This window comes from Corvus hawaiiensis, chromosome Z (genome assembly GCF_020740725.1).
Source record: "Corvus hawaiiensis isolate bCorHaw1 chromosome Z, bCorHaw1.pri.cur, whole genome shotgun sequence".
In the NCBI taxonomy this organism is placed as follows: domain Eukaryota; kingdom Metazoa; phylum Chordata; class Aves; order Passeriformes; family Corvidae; genus Corvus; species Corvus hawaiiensis.
This window is the reverse complement of record NC_063255.1, coordinates 21,640,956-21,659,594: the sequence shown is the minus strand read 5'-3', so window position 1 is coordinate 21,659,594 and position 18,639 is coordinate 21,640,956. Positions and strand designations below refer to the sequence as shown.

At 43.4% G+C, this 18,639-nt stretch overlaps 1 protein-coding gene across 3 annotated transcripts in view; it reads right to left on the bottom strand.

Moving 5' to 3' along the window:
• The window catches only part of SETBP1 (SET binding protein 1), a 270,491-nt gene that overhangs the window by 126,241 nt on the left and 125,611 nt on the right, over positions 1 to 18,639 (bottom strand). The window lies entirely within an intron of this gene.

Genomic DNA, 18,639 nt, shown 5'->3' with positions numbered 1-18,639 from the left:
CTCCCAGTCCACAGCAAAACCTCCTCTCAGCTCCAGCCTCCTCTCTACATGGACAGCAGGGTCACCATGAGGAGAGGAGCAGGAGCAAAGCCCGAGGGTGCTGGCAGGGCACAGCAGTCAGTGTGTCACTGTGATAATCTGCTTAAAGGAGGAGGCCAGGGCATCATAAAATATCCTGGCCTGAAATCCTAGTGGAGCAGCTGGAAGATCTGATGCTCTCTCCATAATAGACTGTAGCTCATTTATTACTACTATGCATATGTATCTAGAAATGAGTTCAGCCCCAAGCCCTGACTCACACCGTTCTCTATCACCAGAGACATCAACCTCCTCTTCTCAGGTTATTGTTGCAAAGGTGACACCTCCTTTTTTATCTAGATTTGAGAAGCCACAAAACTAAGCAAGCAGATGTTGTCACACGTTTTTCCTCTGGCAGCCACAAAACCATGCACAGCACAATCTCCTTAAAAAATCATGGCAAATTCACACAAAGAAACCAAACTAAAAAACCAACAGAAAACTAAACCAAAACCAGGAGAGTGGGTCTTTCAGAACAGATTTTTCTATGATTTTATTTTGATGTTATCAGGGAGGATGCTTTGAGTTTCCAAATGTTTTTTAGCAATTCAGCAGGATGAAGCGCAACCAGCTGGAAGTCACGCTGAAGATGGCCACTGGGATCCTCCACGGACAGGAAGACCTCACTTGTCTTGTATGAGTCCAACAAGATAGAGATACTTTCTGTCTACTGATACAAAAGAGATTTAACAATGGGGAGGTGCGAAAACTCCTTAGGCTCATTTGCACACTGAGAGCAGGAGAGGAGAGGGCATTAATAAATTAGGGTGTAGACTGGAAGAAACATTGGGAACAACAAACCAAACAAAGGTTAAGATAGACCTTACAGAGGGGATACAGTCACTGTGAGCTGGATATGACAAATGAAGAGGCCCCATCCAGCTTTACATTGTCTCGATTCAACTTTTGAGGAACCATCATTCCGACAGCACAGAGCTGATAGCCTTAACAGTGATTGGCATGCCTAGGGGTCATGGTTCTCTCCCATTCCCAATGCTCTGTTTAGGCTGCAAAGGGAACCTGGAGATCCATCTGGGACTAGATGTCCATGTTTTTCAGACAGGTAATTCTAGGATAATAATAATCACTTCCTTTGCCATCCTTGTTTTTTTCCACGTACACTTCTTCACTGTCCTGAATTTGAACTTCTTGCTGAAGTTAATTCAAATACTCTAGCTTCCACCTGGATTTTCTCACCCTTTTGTCAGGTTAATCAAAATGTGCATGGATGCCTTACCCCTCAAAGACCAGGCCATGTACTTACAATTTTTGCAGCATGCAAGAGGTCAGTATTTCAAACACCAAATATTCATCAATTAGAATGGGTAAACTTAAAGGCTTCCTGCAAGAACGCTGCTTTTGTGGACATAAAGAGAAAAAACATCTAATCAGAGCATTGTCTTCGAAAGCAGACAATATTTTCTTCTAAAAAGAAATTCATTTTTGCTAGTAAGGCAAATTAAGTTGGCCTCAAAGACCTTATGTTGGTTTTGGATTTTTTAAAGGGCTTTTGTGGGGTTTTTGGTGTGCTTGTTTTGTTTTGTTTTTCTTTCCAACTGAACAAAGGTAGCTGCAAGGTAAATAAAGTGCTAATTTTCAGGGGGCTGGAATTTAGGGAGGAGCAGACATTTTTCTTAAGCAGTGGTAGTGGCATTCTCCTTTAATGTTTGGATGCCAAGCTGTCAGCCAGAAACTTCAACACCACCCTTATCTCTCCTCTTTTCTATTTATACATTACACAAAGCTATTTTTCCCTGGGTTTAATTGCACATCAAAGGACCAACTGAATAGATCCGTTTTGGAGGTTGCTGATAGCAACGCTGGAGAATCCTGCAAATGGAGGTCTAAAATTTCAGTTCTTTCCAGTGCTGTATTAGATAATATGGGGAAAGCCAGTGAAACACTTAGCAAAAGCACCCTGGATGTACTTCTACTATTTGCAAGTCCAAGATGGACATAGAGAAGATTAAATGACTAATTATTGTATTAACTCGCTCCCTCTACCCACAGGTTTCCTACCAAAGGAGACACCAATGGCAATTGGCAATCAAAACTTTTTCAGTTTTTCAGAGGTAGTGGCAGGTCTCTGAAAACATTCAGGTGTCTCGGAGTCCAGGAACACGTCCTTAAAAATGGAGTAGAGCCTCTTATTCATTCAGGGATGTAAAAAAAGGATTCTCCCAGTTCCCTTTAGGCCAAATATATTTGCCTTTGAAAATATGGATTTTGAAGGACTGCTCCAGGATTACAGGAACATAAAATCACAACATTAAAATTGATTATATTGGACACAGTATCAGACTGAGGGTTTCACTGACTTGTTGAGTAAATAGAAATTCCTACACCTCTGTGTTCCCATTGTAAAAGAGATGTGAACACCACAAAGTACTTCAGCTGGCTTAAAACCATTTTCCTAGCACTGAGCCTGTCTCCTCTAAGCTTTGTGCACAAGAAAGGTAAACAAGCACAGCTCCAGTCTAAGTTGAACAGCCTTTTTTGACATGTTGACTTGATTATTTCTGTCTACTTCCCCAAGCTTTCCAGCTCATACTGACTTAGCTTCTCTCAGATGAAACCTCTGGCAAAACTGCCTCTTGCATTTCAAGATCCTTAAAACTCACTCCTTTGTCTGTCTCAATGTGAATTATTGCTTCTTTATGAAAGGAAAGGAAAAGCAAAACACAGCAACCCAGACTCACGAAATAATGAATAGACAAAGTTCCACATTCATAAATAAAGCAACATACTTCCTATAGCTCTTACATAATCTTAAGGGATTGTTTTGCTTTAAATCTGGCACCATTTTAGTAGGTCTTTTTGTTCTGCTACTCTTGTGCTACTTTTAAGTAGGAGAGGTGTTTGACAAGTGAATCTTCAGTGACGACAACTGCAGCTTTTATTGACTCTTTTGAAAATATTGAGCTAACTTGGAATTACTGAAGAGAACAACACTTGTGAATATAAACTAAAACAATAGGTGACTGGTACATATTGTGTGAAAATTTATTTAATTTTCAACGCAATAGAAACTGATGGCCAAACCTAGACACACTTAAATGCTGCTGGAAAACCTTTTCCCTCCTTGGAACGGATATAATCCACCTCTGGGCTTGATTCCACCACACACACACAAGTATAATTTACCATAGTAATTTATAATGGTGCATAAATTTGTAATTAGGCTGGTTTGCTTAAGCTGCTTCTGTTCACTTGAGGAAATGTGACTCTCTGAAGAGCACAGCCATACAAGGAGATGGACATGGGTTTGGGGTGAGGTAGAACAGCTGGAAGACAGCTCAGCCTTGATTGCCAGTGCTTCCTCATGCCACACAGTTCTGCATGGACCAGTCCCATGAGGAATGCCTCCACAGAGCTTGAGAGAACATACCTGTTTGCAGATACAGCAAACTAATTACATGGAAGCAAACCTCAATGGAAATAATAATAAGAAGAATTAGAATGTTCCAAACAGGACTCATCTGGGAATCTCAATTAGCTCCACAAACAGTAATTAATTTAGCTTCTTAGCTCTCTGCAAGATAGAGAATTACTAATCTTCCCTTTTTATGGATGGTGATATACATATGCAGAAATGTGAATGAGGCATTTGCTGGATTTAGACAGCATACCTTCTTGCAACCTCTTCTCTACCTTGTTCTCTCTCCTGTCATATCAGCTGTTATTCTCCCATTCTTTTTGTGCAAAACTATATTCTGCTGGTTTGGGCCAAAGAAGAAGTCACTCCAAAGTCTCCAAGGGCTTAACATAACCGAAGTCTGCTGCACTCACCATAAAGGTTGCATTAAATACCCTGTGCTGTGGTAGAAAAGGTATCCAGTGGGACCCCACCAGATTTTATTTAGTAACTCAACAGTAAAGTTTCCCTAATGAGGCTGATGACAAATTTGGCTTTATTTCTTTTACTAAATATTGCTAAAACCCAGGAGATGATCCCATAAAAAAGTCAGGAGAGAGACCTGCCTGCCTCTGACCTCAAACAAAGGGCAAGAATTGTTGAGGCTCTGAGGGCAGCTCTCCAACACAGTGAGACAATGGATCCTTCCTTAAAATAAACACCAAGCTGGCCATACCAACAGAGCAGCCTCTAGTTTTATAATCCCTTTGCTAGTTTAAATCTCCAGATGAGTTATTATACTGCAACACATACACAATAAGTATGTCATGACCCTACAATAGTACTCCATAGGAATACAGAGGGCTGGGAAAAATAAAGAAAAAGGTTAGTGACTTTTCAACCTTAACTTGATTTGTCTGCATTCTGAAAAAGAAAGTATTTGGGTACTCTCAAAATCTTAAAGAGTACTTGATTTTTTTAGACCTTCTTGCTCTCTACAATTACCTGGAAGGAGGTTGTGCCCGGGAGGGGGGGCTGATCTCTCAAGGAACAAGCAAGAAGACAAGAGGAAATGGCCTCAAACTGCACCAGGGGAGATCCAGGTTAGACATCAGGAAAAATTTCTCCACAAAGAGAGTTGGTAAATATTGGAAGAGGCTGCCCAGGGAGGTGGTAGAGTCACCATCCCTGAAGGTCAAGAAATGACTGGGAGTGGAACTATGGTTTAGTTGACATAGTGGTGTTCAATCAAAGGTCGGATTTTGTGATCTTGGAGGTCTTTTCCCACCTTAATGATTCTATGATTCTATTCTATGATTGTTTTAGTTGAGGATTAACTGGATACGGTATGGACTTAGTGACTGCTGAGTTACATGCTGCTGCACAAACATTCACACATAAACTATCTTTGAATGCAAGGCTGTCCTGCAGGTGAGACAGGAGGTAGGAGATGTTCTCACGTATTTTTAACTTTTTTGCAAAATACGTTTGTTACAAGGAAAACCTATTTTTTGGTGTGTCTCGGTTTCCCACAAAGCAAACAAGACTTGCAGCTGGTGTCCATGGCAGCTGTGCTTCTGTGAATACAGAGTGGACAAGAAATTTTAATTCTGGACTGTGTAAGGGGAGATTTCAGCCCCACTCTCATTTTGCAGTGTTTTTGTTGACTGTGTAAACTGCCAGGTAATTGGGCATGAGGTCCATCGCAGCAACACTGCTGGAAAAAGGAACCACATCTCCATGTGTTCGTCTCCTAGAGCCAAAGCCTGCCTTAATTTTCTCAGTTTAGGGTTACTAAACATTTTCCCCCAAACTCCCTTTGCCACATTTCTCTGACGTGAGCCAGCAGCTTGTCTGTTTTGTGTCTATTCGTCGCTGATATGAACTGTGACATGTCCAGGGGATCTTTTACAATTCCTGGTGACAAGGAAGGCTGTGAGCAGCAAAGTGTGTCACATATATTAGCCAGCTGCAAAGCTGAAACTGATAGCAGGGTATGAATAGAGCTGATAGCCTCATCTCTAGCTGATACTTCATGCGGCAGATCGTGTTTCTGGGGGCTCCTTTGCTTGCCCCAGGGATGGTTAGAAAAAAGTCCTGCTGCGTCCTGGTGAAGATGTGCTCAGGGAAAGCTCAGATTGGATATTAGGAAAGATGGCAGCAAGGCTGGTATGTGCAAAATGCACCACCAGTCGCATTCTGGTGGTGGCAATAGCTGCTATGGGAAGGTGAAAAGGAAGTAAAGACATGACTCACCTTGGAGGTCAAGCCACCTCTTGGCATCTCTTGAAGGAGGACAGAGGAAATGACATTCCACCCTCCCCATTCTGGACCTGACTGAAAAGGGAATTAAACCAGCTTTTTAAATCCCTGGAAGATATTTCAGCACTTTACATTCAAGTTGCCAGTCAGGCAGATGCATTCCCTAAATGCCCATGATTAGTGCTCTTCCCCAGTTAGCAGGAAAAGACTCACAGCTCTTGTGCAAAGCAGCTATGGGGACACCCATTAATTTCCAGGGACTTGAACGTAAACACTAATGAAAAACTCCAGCTAACTTCCCAGGGAGACTCACTGTGAGAGTGGACGTGTCCTTGTGTGCCTTTGTCACAAGGAGAGACACAAGGTCCCTCTTTCTATCCCTGAGATAAGAGCAATCAGCTTCAGAGCTGCCATCACCAACAGCCCACTCCTTGAGAAGCTCCTTGACTTCTTGGGAAGGTTTTTTGCTTTCTAAACTCAGTGCCAGAAGGAGAAGGAGAGGATGATCTCTGCATCTACAAAGCAGTTGGGAACAACAGCAGCAACTCTTGCTCCCAAGAAACTTGTCACCATTTCAGGATACCCTGCCCCATCTTGGAGGGGCAGAGGGAAGAGGACTATTGTGGGCACTGAGACGGATCCAAGAAAAAGAGAAAACACCAGGAAAAAAAGAGAGAAAAGCTCTGCAAATGAACAGTCAGCATAAACAAAGTGCATCAGCCCAGGCAAGAGGCTGAAGCATGACTGCACTAAACAAATCACAGTGGAATCAACAACTGGCAAAGTAATTGGCATTATTACAGCTGATGGAAAATTTCTGATGCCGCCCATGTTCACTTTCGAAACTCTGCTCAGACGTTTAATTGGCTCAGTTCACATCTAGATGATTGCTCTTTTTGTCCTTTTGGAGTGTATCAAGCCTGTATCTGCAGACAGAAATTTTTGGATGTGCCTCGCTGGCTCTGTCCACCAGCTATGAGATAGAGAATGAAGCTTTGCACAAACTAAGCAAGGCAAGGGAAATATGGAGAAGAATGGGTCTGACCTAAATAATTTCAATCTCTTTGTTACCCCAGTTCTTTTTAAGTTCATCTCTGGCACTATCAAGCAGTCCTATGCTTGTAGCTCCTAAAATATTGTGAGTTAAATGCAGGGGTAAAAATTGCACATGATGATGTCAGCAAAGGGTGGTTTTGGTCCTTTAGTTTCAATACAGGTAAAATTGCTTTCTCTGTCACAGAGGAATGCTCCTGTGAGCAACCTCTGGCCTATTAATCACACTATTTCATGGAATCACAAGATGGTTTTGGCTTGAAGGGACCTTTAAAACCATCTCAGTCCTACCCTCCTGCCATGAGCAGGGACACCTTCCACTAGACCAGGTTGCTCAGAGTTCCATCCACCCTGCCCTTGAACAGTGCCAGGCATGGTGATAAAATGTTGATAATGGCTGAGTGTCTGTGCTCAGAAAGCTCTTCTGCCTAAACTTGCTAGAGTCTCTTTCCAAAGTATCCTCACTGTAGGACCTGTTGTCCGGAAAACCAACACTTCCCTGCAGGTCAGCCCTGCATGGACAGGGAAATTTCAGCCAGAGGCATCCAAGTTTTCCCCAGTGTTTTACAAAAGCCTCAGAAAATCATTAATCTGTAGGCAGCAGCCAGGATCTCAAGGTATATGAAATTGTGGAATGGTGTCTTTTTAAACTTTCACAAGAAAAGCAGCTTGCCTTGGTGCCGAGCCACAGATTCCTCCACTCCCTAGGCCTAATCTTGGCTGATTGATCTGCCCTTTGGAGGACAACCGAGTGTAGGAATAACAAGCTCTTTCCTTGGCCAGGAGACGTGTCTGTAGGGTGGACAAGGCCATGGAGGAAGTATGTTATCGCCCACTTGCCTCCTTTTCTCTTTGTGTTGAGAGCTGCATGACCACAGGATGCCTTTTGGAAATACCATGGTGGCAGTGGGTCTGCAGCCACGTGAAGGGATGGTTCTTCAATTATCAGGGAGGCATTTTTGAGTTCTCCCTGGAAGCAGAAGGAATATTTCTGAACTCACTTGATTGACTTGTTCACTGGCTGATTTCACTGGGATACAACCCATTTAGGTTTACAGCTCTTTTCCAAGGAGGAGGGAGCCCAGAGAGGCTCATTTGTCACATCTCCTCTCGTTGCAAATCAAAGGCAGCACCATGCTGGGAGAACCCCAAAGCCAAAGGGAGAGGACATTTGGCAGCATGGCTCCCAGAGATTTCTGGAGCTGCTTGACAGCTGCTTGAAAAACCTTACTGTTTTTCTCGAAAAGAAAAAAGCCCTCACTGCAAAATGACCTGGCATGTGATAGCAAAGGACAAGCCAGAGGATTTGAAGGGACATGACAGCACTTCAACAGCAAGTGTGGCTGTACCAAAGTGTGGCTCCTCAAAGCCTGCAGTGTGGCCACCTGTGATACAGCAAACTAATTTGGGAATGCCATGGGTTCCCAACGCAGAGCCCAGAAGGATGGCTTCAGGATTAAATCCCTGCCCCGGGACTTTAAGGACCCGCCCCAGAAGTACAGAGCTGAAGAACTGGACCATTTTAAACAAGCAGGTGCTTTTTTCCCCGCAAGAAATTGGCTAATTATGGGTGTGACCTAGTGTCACAGTTAGCTTATTCAGGGACTTCTAGTTTTGCCCTCACAACTCTGGGCCTCCCAAATTGCTACTGCTGCTGCTGCCACCAGACACGAGCACAGGACCTGGTGCGTCCTACAGAGCCTCAGAAGAAGACTGAACCCAAACTGCCCTTGAAGCAAATTTGAGACCAGAAGAAAACAAACAGGAAGTACAGAGAAGAGGTCAGCTCTTTGCTTCTCTATGCCAAACAGGACTTACAGAAAATCCCACTAGAAAGGTCAGAAAGACAATGGCCAGCGACAAAAATGGAAAGAAAACACAGGCAGACTCATGTTATTTGCTTTACCTACCAATCTGAATATTTTTCCTTCCAGTTACCACTTCAGGATTCTTGACCCTGCAAAAGAGTCTGGAGATGAGCAACCTAGTACCACAAGAAGCCAAAGGGGAGATGTCCATTCTCTTCATCACAGTTTGGTGCAAGCCTTTGATTGACATCCCATGTGACACTGTCTACTCAGGGTTAAATCTTCCTGTTGGAGATGCAATGTACTCCTGAGATAGGATTTAGAAAATTGAGGTCTACTCCGCTCTGTGGCCACAACTGAATCACCTCACAGGTTTTTTTTCTGTTTTCTGAAACAGGAATAATGTTATGCCCTGCTTACCGAGATGCTGAAATTTTTGCGTGAAAAGCATGGCATCAAAACTAAGTATTGTCACACAAAGCAAAATGAAGCTGTACAAAAAAAACAAGGTAATGTGTGTGCCATTAAAATCCTGACACCAAGTGCTAGAAGTGGGTTGAATTTGCTCAGGTGCTCCTGCTGTTCCTTTTCATCAGGCGTGGGGACATACTGCTTTGCAGATAAACATTGTGATGTGGTGAATGTCCAGAATTTAATGAAGTCCATTATAACAGATGAAAATGAAGCTTTCATTAGTTTATGAATGCCTTATTCACTTTAGTTTTGGGGTTTGTTTTTTTTTTTTAAATCGAGAAAGAATGTTTTCCCTAAGGAAGTGCCAAGTAAGAGAGTAAACATCTTCTGCTCTTACACCTTCATCTCCTCCCCAAGGCTGTCACTCCTGCAAGGAAAAGGCTCTCATTACACCAGCCTTGTCCACAGCCCTGTTGCAAACCTCTCCCAGTGAGATGCACCCAACGCTAGCAACAGCTGGCCACAGCTGGCTGTAGCAATGGGCTCTGCAGAGTCTTTTCCCACTCCTGTCTGCCTCTGCAGGGTTCTTCAACTCCCACCTTCACCTTTTATTGTCACAAGCACTTTGGGCCAAGAACAATAATATATTTGCTTTATATGCTCTGGCCATGACAGGGATTTTATGGACTGCCACAATATCATCTTCGTAATTGTGGCCATACTGCTGATTAAAAGGGTCACACTGGCAGCAAGGGAATCTATAACGTCTTTATTTGTTCACAGGAAGGATACACCAGGAGTTCAAGTTTCTCTCTTCAGCTCTGGACTCTTGGTGCTTTGATCCTGATCACCTTTGAGAATAAAAGGGGAATTTAGCTCTTAAGTGTGGTTTTGTTGCTGGTGTCTCAGTTAACGCCATCCATAAAAGGATCATTTTCTTTTTTACACAGGACAAGGCTGAGACCACAGAGTTGAAATAGGAGTAGAATGATAAAAACTGTGTCTTTTTAGCTAACAACGGACAATCACTAACCATGTAAATAAATGAGTGACTATTGAGTTTTAGTAACACAGTCTGTTCTATTGCTCATTCATGAAGAGGAAGGAAGAGAAAATGTTTCTAGGTTTCAAAAAGATATATATATATATATTTTTTTTTAGCTGGAGAATTACACATCATGGTATTTCAGCACTGAAAACACCTGCTGACAGTATGATTGCAAAACAGGACATCCTCGAAGTTGCAAGAAAATGGGCACAAAAAAAAGCGAATCCTGTTATCAAGTAAAATATCTGAAGACTGTGGGCCTGAGTGTGTGCTTTTTTTCTCTGACTTCTAAAAGCATCACATCCTCAAATTCAAATGAGCAGATGGCTGCCAGAAACACTCTGAAACCAGCAAGCTGCTTGCCTTGGACACATTATTTTGGTGTCTTGACCCCTTGACTGTCTCGTGGAATTTTATTTCATTTGGGTTTGATCCAAGGCTATTGGAGAGGATTTTAAAGTCACCAATGACCTCTGAACTTCAATGATGGCATTTTGGGGGATTTTATCTTAAAGAGGAGATAAGGACAGAAATGGCCATACATTCACCATCCAAAGGGAGCAAAACAATATAATGACATAACCTGTGGTTTCAGTTGCAGTTGAAGTAAGCTGCTGAGGCTGTACAAAGAAGAGGTGATATTAGTGTGGGGAGAAATGTTTTGAAACCTTGCAACCATGGCATCACCCCTTTTTGCTGACACTACACAGCTACAGCTGACGACAAATTCAGCCCTACCTCCACGTTCTTGAAAAGTAGCAACCCTAAGTCATACCTGCTCCTGACTGAGTGTCTGAATTTTAGTTTCTTGTCTCTGAAAGAGTGTAGAAATGTAATCTTTGATATGGAGTCGGGTCATAGGGATTGCCAGTAGATAAAGAGCCTTGCTTTCATTTTCCCTGCAACTCTGACTGCTCCTCAATCCTGACCTTGATTGCTCCCAGTAAGAGATAACACAAATCTCATTCCTCATGCAGACTTTCCAAGATGTTGTCTTGAGCTTCATCTCACAGGTGCTAAATGGCTTTTCATGCAGGAGATAGGCTGAAGTTCTCTGATGAAGGATAAGGCTGATAAATTTGCTCCTTGTGAGCCACGGGACAATGTGGGTAAAGGTCACCTAGAAGAGAGAACTAAACTGGTAACACAGCAGGTCATGATGACACTGAATCATGATCAGGCCACCATCTCAAGGAGAGGAGAAAGGCATTCCAGAGGGTACAATTTCTCCTGATGGCCTTTTCCTAAGTTGTGTGAAAGGAAAGAGTTCTTTTTCCTCCCTTACCCTGTCAGGGCCTCTCATGGACTCCTTCCAGCCATCTGAGGCTCCTGCTTTTACCCTTCCACCAATGTCCTGTACCTTTACACAGCCATGGTGTCATGGTGTGACCATTCCCTCTCAAATTTCTTACTTCACCCACTTATCCTCACCAAGGATGTGCTCTATTCATATCCAGGTTTCTTACTTCTCATCATTCTTATTGAACTACAGGCACTTATTAAAGAAATGGGAGCATCATCTAGTGCACCTGCTGCTCAAACATAAGGGACTAGAACTATAGTATTCCTTTATGAAGACATCAGTGACAACTAATTTTGGTGGCACCTAGATAAAATACTGATTTAACTTATCTGGATCCAATAGAATCTGAAAAGAGCTTATAAGAAATCATGCCTACACCTTAGTTAATGAAATTCTGGGCTGCTTCTGGGAAGGCTGACAATTGTAAAACCCATCCGCCAAACTTTCATTCACAGCTTCATTGCAAAGTCATTACAGATATGACAAAACCCAGCAAACTCACAGAGGTGTGTGTGAACACACGTGAGAACGGGGAGCACCACACTGGGTATTGCTGGCAGCTTGGAGGGGGCAGGTGAACAGATGCTCTTGATACTCTTGATGCTGCCAGCAATACTCAATGTTGCAGGACCTATTTTATTCCCACCTGAGAACTTGAGCCTGAAATCACCTCTGCAAGCAAACCATATGAACTCTCACTGCTGGTGGTGCTCCTGCTGCTTGGAGAAGGCTGCCAGAGGCCTCAGGACATCCATCCATGGACCATCTCACCCTTCCCATAGCACCACAGAATGGATTGAGTTGAAAGCGACCTTAAAGATAGTTTAGTCCAGCCTCTCTGCCATGGGCAGGGACAACTCTCACTAGACCAGGGTGTTCCAAGCCTGGGAACACTTCCAGGGATGGGGCAGCCACAGCTTCTCTGGGAAACCTGTGCCAGGGCCTCGCCTCTCACAGCCAGGAATTCTTTCCCAATATCCCATCTAACCCTGCCGTCTGGCAGTGAGAAGGCATTCCCTATGTCTTGTCTCTCCATCCCTTGTCCCAAGTCCCTCTGCAGCTCTCCTGGAGCCCCTTTAGACGCTAGAAAGGGTCCCAAGTTCCAGGACACTGATTATTTTGGCTGGCCAGGCTGTGTGCTGCGCCCTTAGAGATGGATACTGTGGCTGATGCAGATTGTTTTTACTGTGCCCTTTGCATCTAGTTTGCTGCACCCAGAAACCACAGAAGGCTGAAATAAATCTATATGCACCCTATCTGCTGGTCACCTGTGCCCTGATCCCCTTGTGTTTATATTTGTGCTCGTTATGACACAGGGAATGAGGGTGAGAACAAAACATTGGTCCCTAGGGAATAGCGATTTTCAAGCAGTTACTCTGCAGGCAAAACGCTGGGTGCTGGCAAGTAATGCCTGAAAACTTTGATGCCTTGATTTCTGTTGTGTGGATCAATATTAATAGCAATATTGTATTTCCAGAGCTGGCAGAACTATTGATTATTCGGTATGTAGCAGTTCATTTTCACTTGAGAGCAAACTGGGACACTGAAACAACAAATGTGCAGCTGTTAACAAGCAACACAGGACATTGAGTTTCAGTGACACAACTGGGATATCACTTTCTTTGTCTAAAATGGAACATCTTTAACATGTCAAAAATATGATTTACTTATCTGACTTATGCAGCACCTGGGGAAAATACCTTTTTCCCTGGAACCTGCAGATTAAGGTCATGTTTCCAAATATGTGCCAAATCCAATCAATAACTTCATCCGCACTGTGACCAAACACTTGAGGTATTCTTGATGGGAAAATGTTTTGTTTGATATGTTTAAACAAGTATTAAATCAGATACCTTGTGCATGAGAAGATTTCAATGAAAGAAAAGATAATGAAACATTACACTGTGGTTGCAGGAGCTGAGCCAGAGTTATTTCTTTTCAATGAGGTTTTAACTCTGTGAGAAAAAATAGATACCTGTATCTATAGATGTGTGTAAATATATTTTGATTGGGTGAACCCAAAATAAAACTTTCTATATCTAACAAAGGCTTTGTTTACATTTGAAAGACATAATGCTGTATCCTTCCATGAGCTGCTTTATTACGTATAAGTCTACAATTGCATCCTAGGGACATATTTAACTATCAAGGACCAAACTGTTGAATGCAAATTATACAGAACACCTGTCTTATGGATGAAACTCCTGAAAAAGGAATCTCCCCATGGCAAGTGAGGAAAAAATTTAAAATAATGGGTGACGCTCCCTGTTCCAGGAAAGAACACCTCAATGACTAATAATCTTTTTACTTGAGCTTGAAGAGGCTGGGGAGGTGACTAGTAAATAGGCAGTAAATGTACCTGTACTATATGTTGCCTTTTGGGAGATAATATAGTCTTTCCTCTGCTCTCAGCATGTTAAACCCTGCAGGCTTAGCTGCCTTAGCAACTGTCTACAGTTTGGACAGGTCAGGATCAAGGGAGGCTGAATCAGCCTCTGATGGTGGCTCTGCTCTCCCACTGCTGACAAATGGAGTTTAGAGTGAAGGAGTCCAGTTTCTCAGTTGGGCCTGAGCCTCTTCAGCCAGTAGTAATCAAATGTGCCCAGAAATATTCCCAGGCATGGAGGCCAACTGGCACAGAGAGGTTTGTACCTCTGCTCACAACCGCGTCTTAACTTTCCTAACACAGCAGCTAAGTGCAAACAGCTCTCAGGGATGAACACTGATCCATGCTTAAGAATGATTTAGGAGCTTGCTAGTTGGACCAAAAGTGTGCTGAGAACTGGTTTAGTACCTTGAGTATACCCAGTTACGTTCCCGTGAATGTTCCCAGAGACTGTTCAGCTTGCTTAAGTTATTGTTATGACATATTTCTTTTCCTGATCAAGATTACTTCTTTACAGCCAAGAGAAGGGAATTGTATGGCTGTAAATTTGGTTATGACAATAATCCTTTTACTGGTTCATGAAATCACTCTTACTCAAGAGGAGGCGTGTTTACTGCTGTCTGCAATCTAAGAATATTTGCAAGGAACCAGATGTGGTGTGTTTAAAGTGAAAAAAAAAGTTCTACGTGGACAGATGAACTTCATAAAAAAATCACTGTCCTCCTTATCTGATTGCACATCACTGACGTCTGCCTGATACTACATTTTCAAAGTTTTCTACTTTAAATTGCTTACCCCCAAAAAGCACCCCACATCAAGTACTTGCCATATGCTCTAACTATGCTACATTGGTGTGATGGTTTTGTCTGGGGCAGGGTTCATTTTCTTCCCAGAGGTTGGTACAGGGCTGTGTTTCGGGTTTGTGCTGAGCACAGGGTTGATAACACAGAGATGTTTTTGTTACTGCTGGGCAGGGCTTGCACAGAGCCAAGGCCTTTCCTGGTTCTTGAACTGCCAGGCTGGGGAGGGGCTGTGGGAGGTTGGGAGGCTGGGAGGAGACACAGCCAGGGCAGGTGACCCCAAGTGACCAAAGGGATGTTCCAGACCATGTGACATCATGCTCGGTGAATAAAGTGGGGGGAAGAAGGAGGAAGGGTGGATGTTTGGAGTGATGGCATTTGTCTTCCCAAGCCACTGTTACATGTGATGGGTTCTGGCTCTCCGGAGATGGCTGAACACCTGCCTGCCCATGGAAAGCAGGGAATTAACGCCTTGCTTTGGTTTGCTTGTGTGCAAGGCTTCTGCTTTCCTTATTAAACTGCCTTTATCTCAACCCATGAGTTTTCCAGCTTTAACCCTTCCAGTTCTCTCCCTGATCCTGCTGGTGGGGGAGTGAGTGAGGGGCTACAAGGGGCCTGATTGGGTTAAAGCATGACAACTGGGATGCCATTAGATGTCCCATAGCAACTTTCTGTCCTGGCCTGAGAAAGGCAGAGCAAGTCTGTTTTCATGGATTTCTCTGAGCTACAAGAAGTTGAATGCAAGATCTTTACTTCAAGAAGAATTGATTTTATGAAGGCAGGGCCATCTGGCAGAAAGTAGAGCAGGATTAATGCAATCCCAAACCTGTGTCACCCAAATCTTGGCACCCTCCACCACCCCACAGGGACTCAAGGCAGAGCAGGGAGGCAGAGGAAATATCTCATGCCTACACTCTCTTCACTACACACACACCACAAAACCTTCTCAGTGAAAAGGTTTCAAAGCTGACATGAGAAACTCTTACTCTGATATGGGAGCTGTTCAGAGGAACACATCCCTTTGAATGGTTTAGCTCATGACACTTCTAACAATCACCTGTGCAGCAACCTACTCATGGTTTGCAGATGGCTCTGGGGAGGGAGCTCCTTATCCTGGTGAGCTGGCTGTATTTCAGCAATGGCACTTTCTTTGTGGACAGCACCAAGGCTGCCGAGCACCTTTTCTGGTTTTTCCCAAGGAAAAGATGGTGCAGACCTGTGTCAGGAGTTGGTGCTACTGCCCAGCTCCCATTTGGACACCTTTGTGGCCCTGGCAGAAGCAGCTAAAGGCACCATGTGGGCTCACAGCTTCGACGTTCCACGGTGGTTTCCTGTCTCAGGAAGCTATAACGCCAGGAGGATGGCAGAATCCTTCATGCCAGCAGAATATAATGCCTTATGATCCTGTGATGTAGTGCAAAAGGCAGGAGGAGTGGGAAGCCCAGCAGGCACCTGATTGAAGAGGCTGGGGGAGATGAGAGGAGACGGTGTCCTGCTGTGCGCTTCTCCCACCTCCATAACCTCCTTACTTTCAAAGAGTTTCCACAGGGCTGCGGTGGCTATTGTTCTCCAGACCTGGTGCATCAGCATCCCCACTACACTGACAGTTTGGGATTCTCACACTGCCAGCCTTTCCTGTTCCTGACAGAGAAACGAGGAGCTTGTTTGGCTTTGGGTGGAAGCAAAATGTGTGCAACTCGGACACCTCTGTGCTAACCATGTGCAGGGTGATGCTGCCTAGTCCACAACTAGCATGGGCTGCCTGGGCATGTGATTATGCTCAGACAGACCCAGAGGCATTCCACAAACGTGTCTGTCCCTTTTCCTTCCAAAAGTGACCACAGCACCTGGGTCAAGCTTTGGCACAACTGCTATTGATGTACAGAGTCAGCAGTGAACGAGCAATTCTTTACGTCTGATTTTCAAGGAGGCTGCAGATTCCTCTTGACCATTAAGATGAAAAGGAGGCTAATTCAAAGCTAGAGCAAAGTTTAAGGAGTAATTCTGCACAGGCAGGCAGGTAAGATAATGTAAAAGTCGTTCTTTTCTCTGTTTGGCCCTGTAAAATGAGAAATACTATCAGGGTGGTGCATTTTTTGAAACCTGCATTATTTCTTTTTCCTAGGAAGGGTTGAAATAGGTTTAAGTACTACTGTTATTATCTCTAAAATGACAGAGACATTTTCATGTGAGTTTCCCTTCACAGTCAGATATCCATATTCACCATGTGCATTCCTTTGATTCGGGGACTGCAGCTTCCCTGTGGTCCAAGGACTCAAGGTTCATTTTTTGTTGCTCTTTCTGCCAAAATGGGGTTATTAGAGATAGAAAAAAATTGCAAGGTCACCCACAACCTTGATAGAAACAGGAGGGTAGGAGAATATTAGAAAGAAACTATTAGCTGTAATATCCAGTTGCATTTGACAAACCTGAGTGTATTTGGATTGCCTGTACCAGCATTTCTCTCCCCTGTTTCCAAGTGATTGCCCTAGCCCTAGTGATCAACCACCTGAATACATCCAAGAAGGATATTCACAGAAAGGATCTCATGATAAAACGGCTATTCCTGGCCTTCTTTCCATCACATCATAATCTGTCCACTAATATGGCCCGAGATCTCAGCTGATCAAAAGGTCATAAGATGCTACTGCTAAGTATCACTCTGTCTCTGCTGAGCCAAAAGCATTTTTAGTCCATTCAACAGGCAGAGGAATGCAATAGCAAAGCCTTCAAATCTGTTTGTATAATAGATGAAGTCTTCTCTTTATGGCATTTATCATCCTTCATGGAATGACACCTGATAAATAAATCTCTAGTTCCCAGTGAATTTAAATAAAACAAAGGCAAATCATATCCCTGTGCACTGTAAATATAAAACTGAAGAGAACATAAGAGTTCCCAATCTTCCTCCATCTCCTCTGCTATAAAAGCTATAAAGTGCTGATCATCCACAGATTCTGCCAAAATCAAGACAGCCCAAATCTCTGAGTACATTACAAAAAGCATGGTAATAGCACAGGAGGGACTTAAAGATACATAACTCATTTAGTCTAATGACATGGTAAAACTTACACCTTTTTGTCTTCATGTTAGTAAAAACAAAAAACATAAGAAAGGGGGGTTATTATGGAGTGAAAATGGGGGGAAATCTAATAAATGGGTCAATGTATTTCCTACAAGGGGGGACAATTTTCAAACATCCTGGGACGAATAAAATACTGAACCACATCCTACTCAACACCACGACTTGGGCCAGCTGGTCACCACTGTACTGGTGGCAACTGGTCCATGTGATGCCAGCCATTGCCTCCAGCAGCAACTGCAGCCACTTCTCTGGCCATCCTGCTTCCAAGCCTCTCAACACAGGCAGGGATCGCTGCCCAAAACAGCAGGAGAGAAGGCACCAGTGCCAACAGCCACCTGCCACCTGAAGCCCGTGTCTAGCAGGCCTGCAGAGGTAGTTTCTGTGAGCATTACCATTGGGAAATTCACTGTTTTGTGTCTCCAGCACACCTGAAGGGTTGTCACAACCAAATTAAACCCCCCAGCATTTCCCAGACTATCCGCCCACTCTTTGGCTTTCCAGAGCTCTATACCAGGACCAACAGACAGTTTCTTTAACCGTAACTGGCAGTCATTTTGCTCCTCTCCATGCTTTCAAAGCTGAGAGCCATCAAAGATTAGCAGAAAAAATCATGACTATTTTTCCCTAAGAAGCAGAACTGGTAATAGGCTTCAGGAAAAATCCTCCTAAATGCAAGTGATAAGCGTAGACTGTGTGAAGGCTGACAGGTCTAATTATAATTATCATTGCGAGGGGACTAGCACTAACCTCCCTTCTGGAAGGCAATGACAATTCCTGGAAGAGAACATGAATTATCATAAACAAAATCATTGCAAGGAGAGCTGTCTTTCACTGGGAAACTAAAAAAGATCCAGATTTAGGGGTGAAAAAAAACCCCAAACCTTAAGAATTTTTTAAAGTTTATCCTGATAGAAAATGGCACTTAATCATACATTTAAGTTTTGCTGACTTCTGAATGATGAGAGTAAAAGAATCAAGCAGGATACATGAAGTGTAAGATGGAGTCATGCATGCAGGAGGTGTTTGGAAATAAAGGATATATTCTGA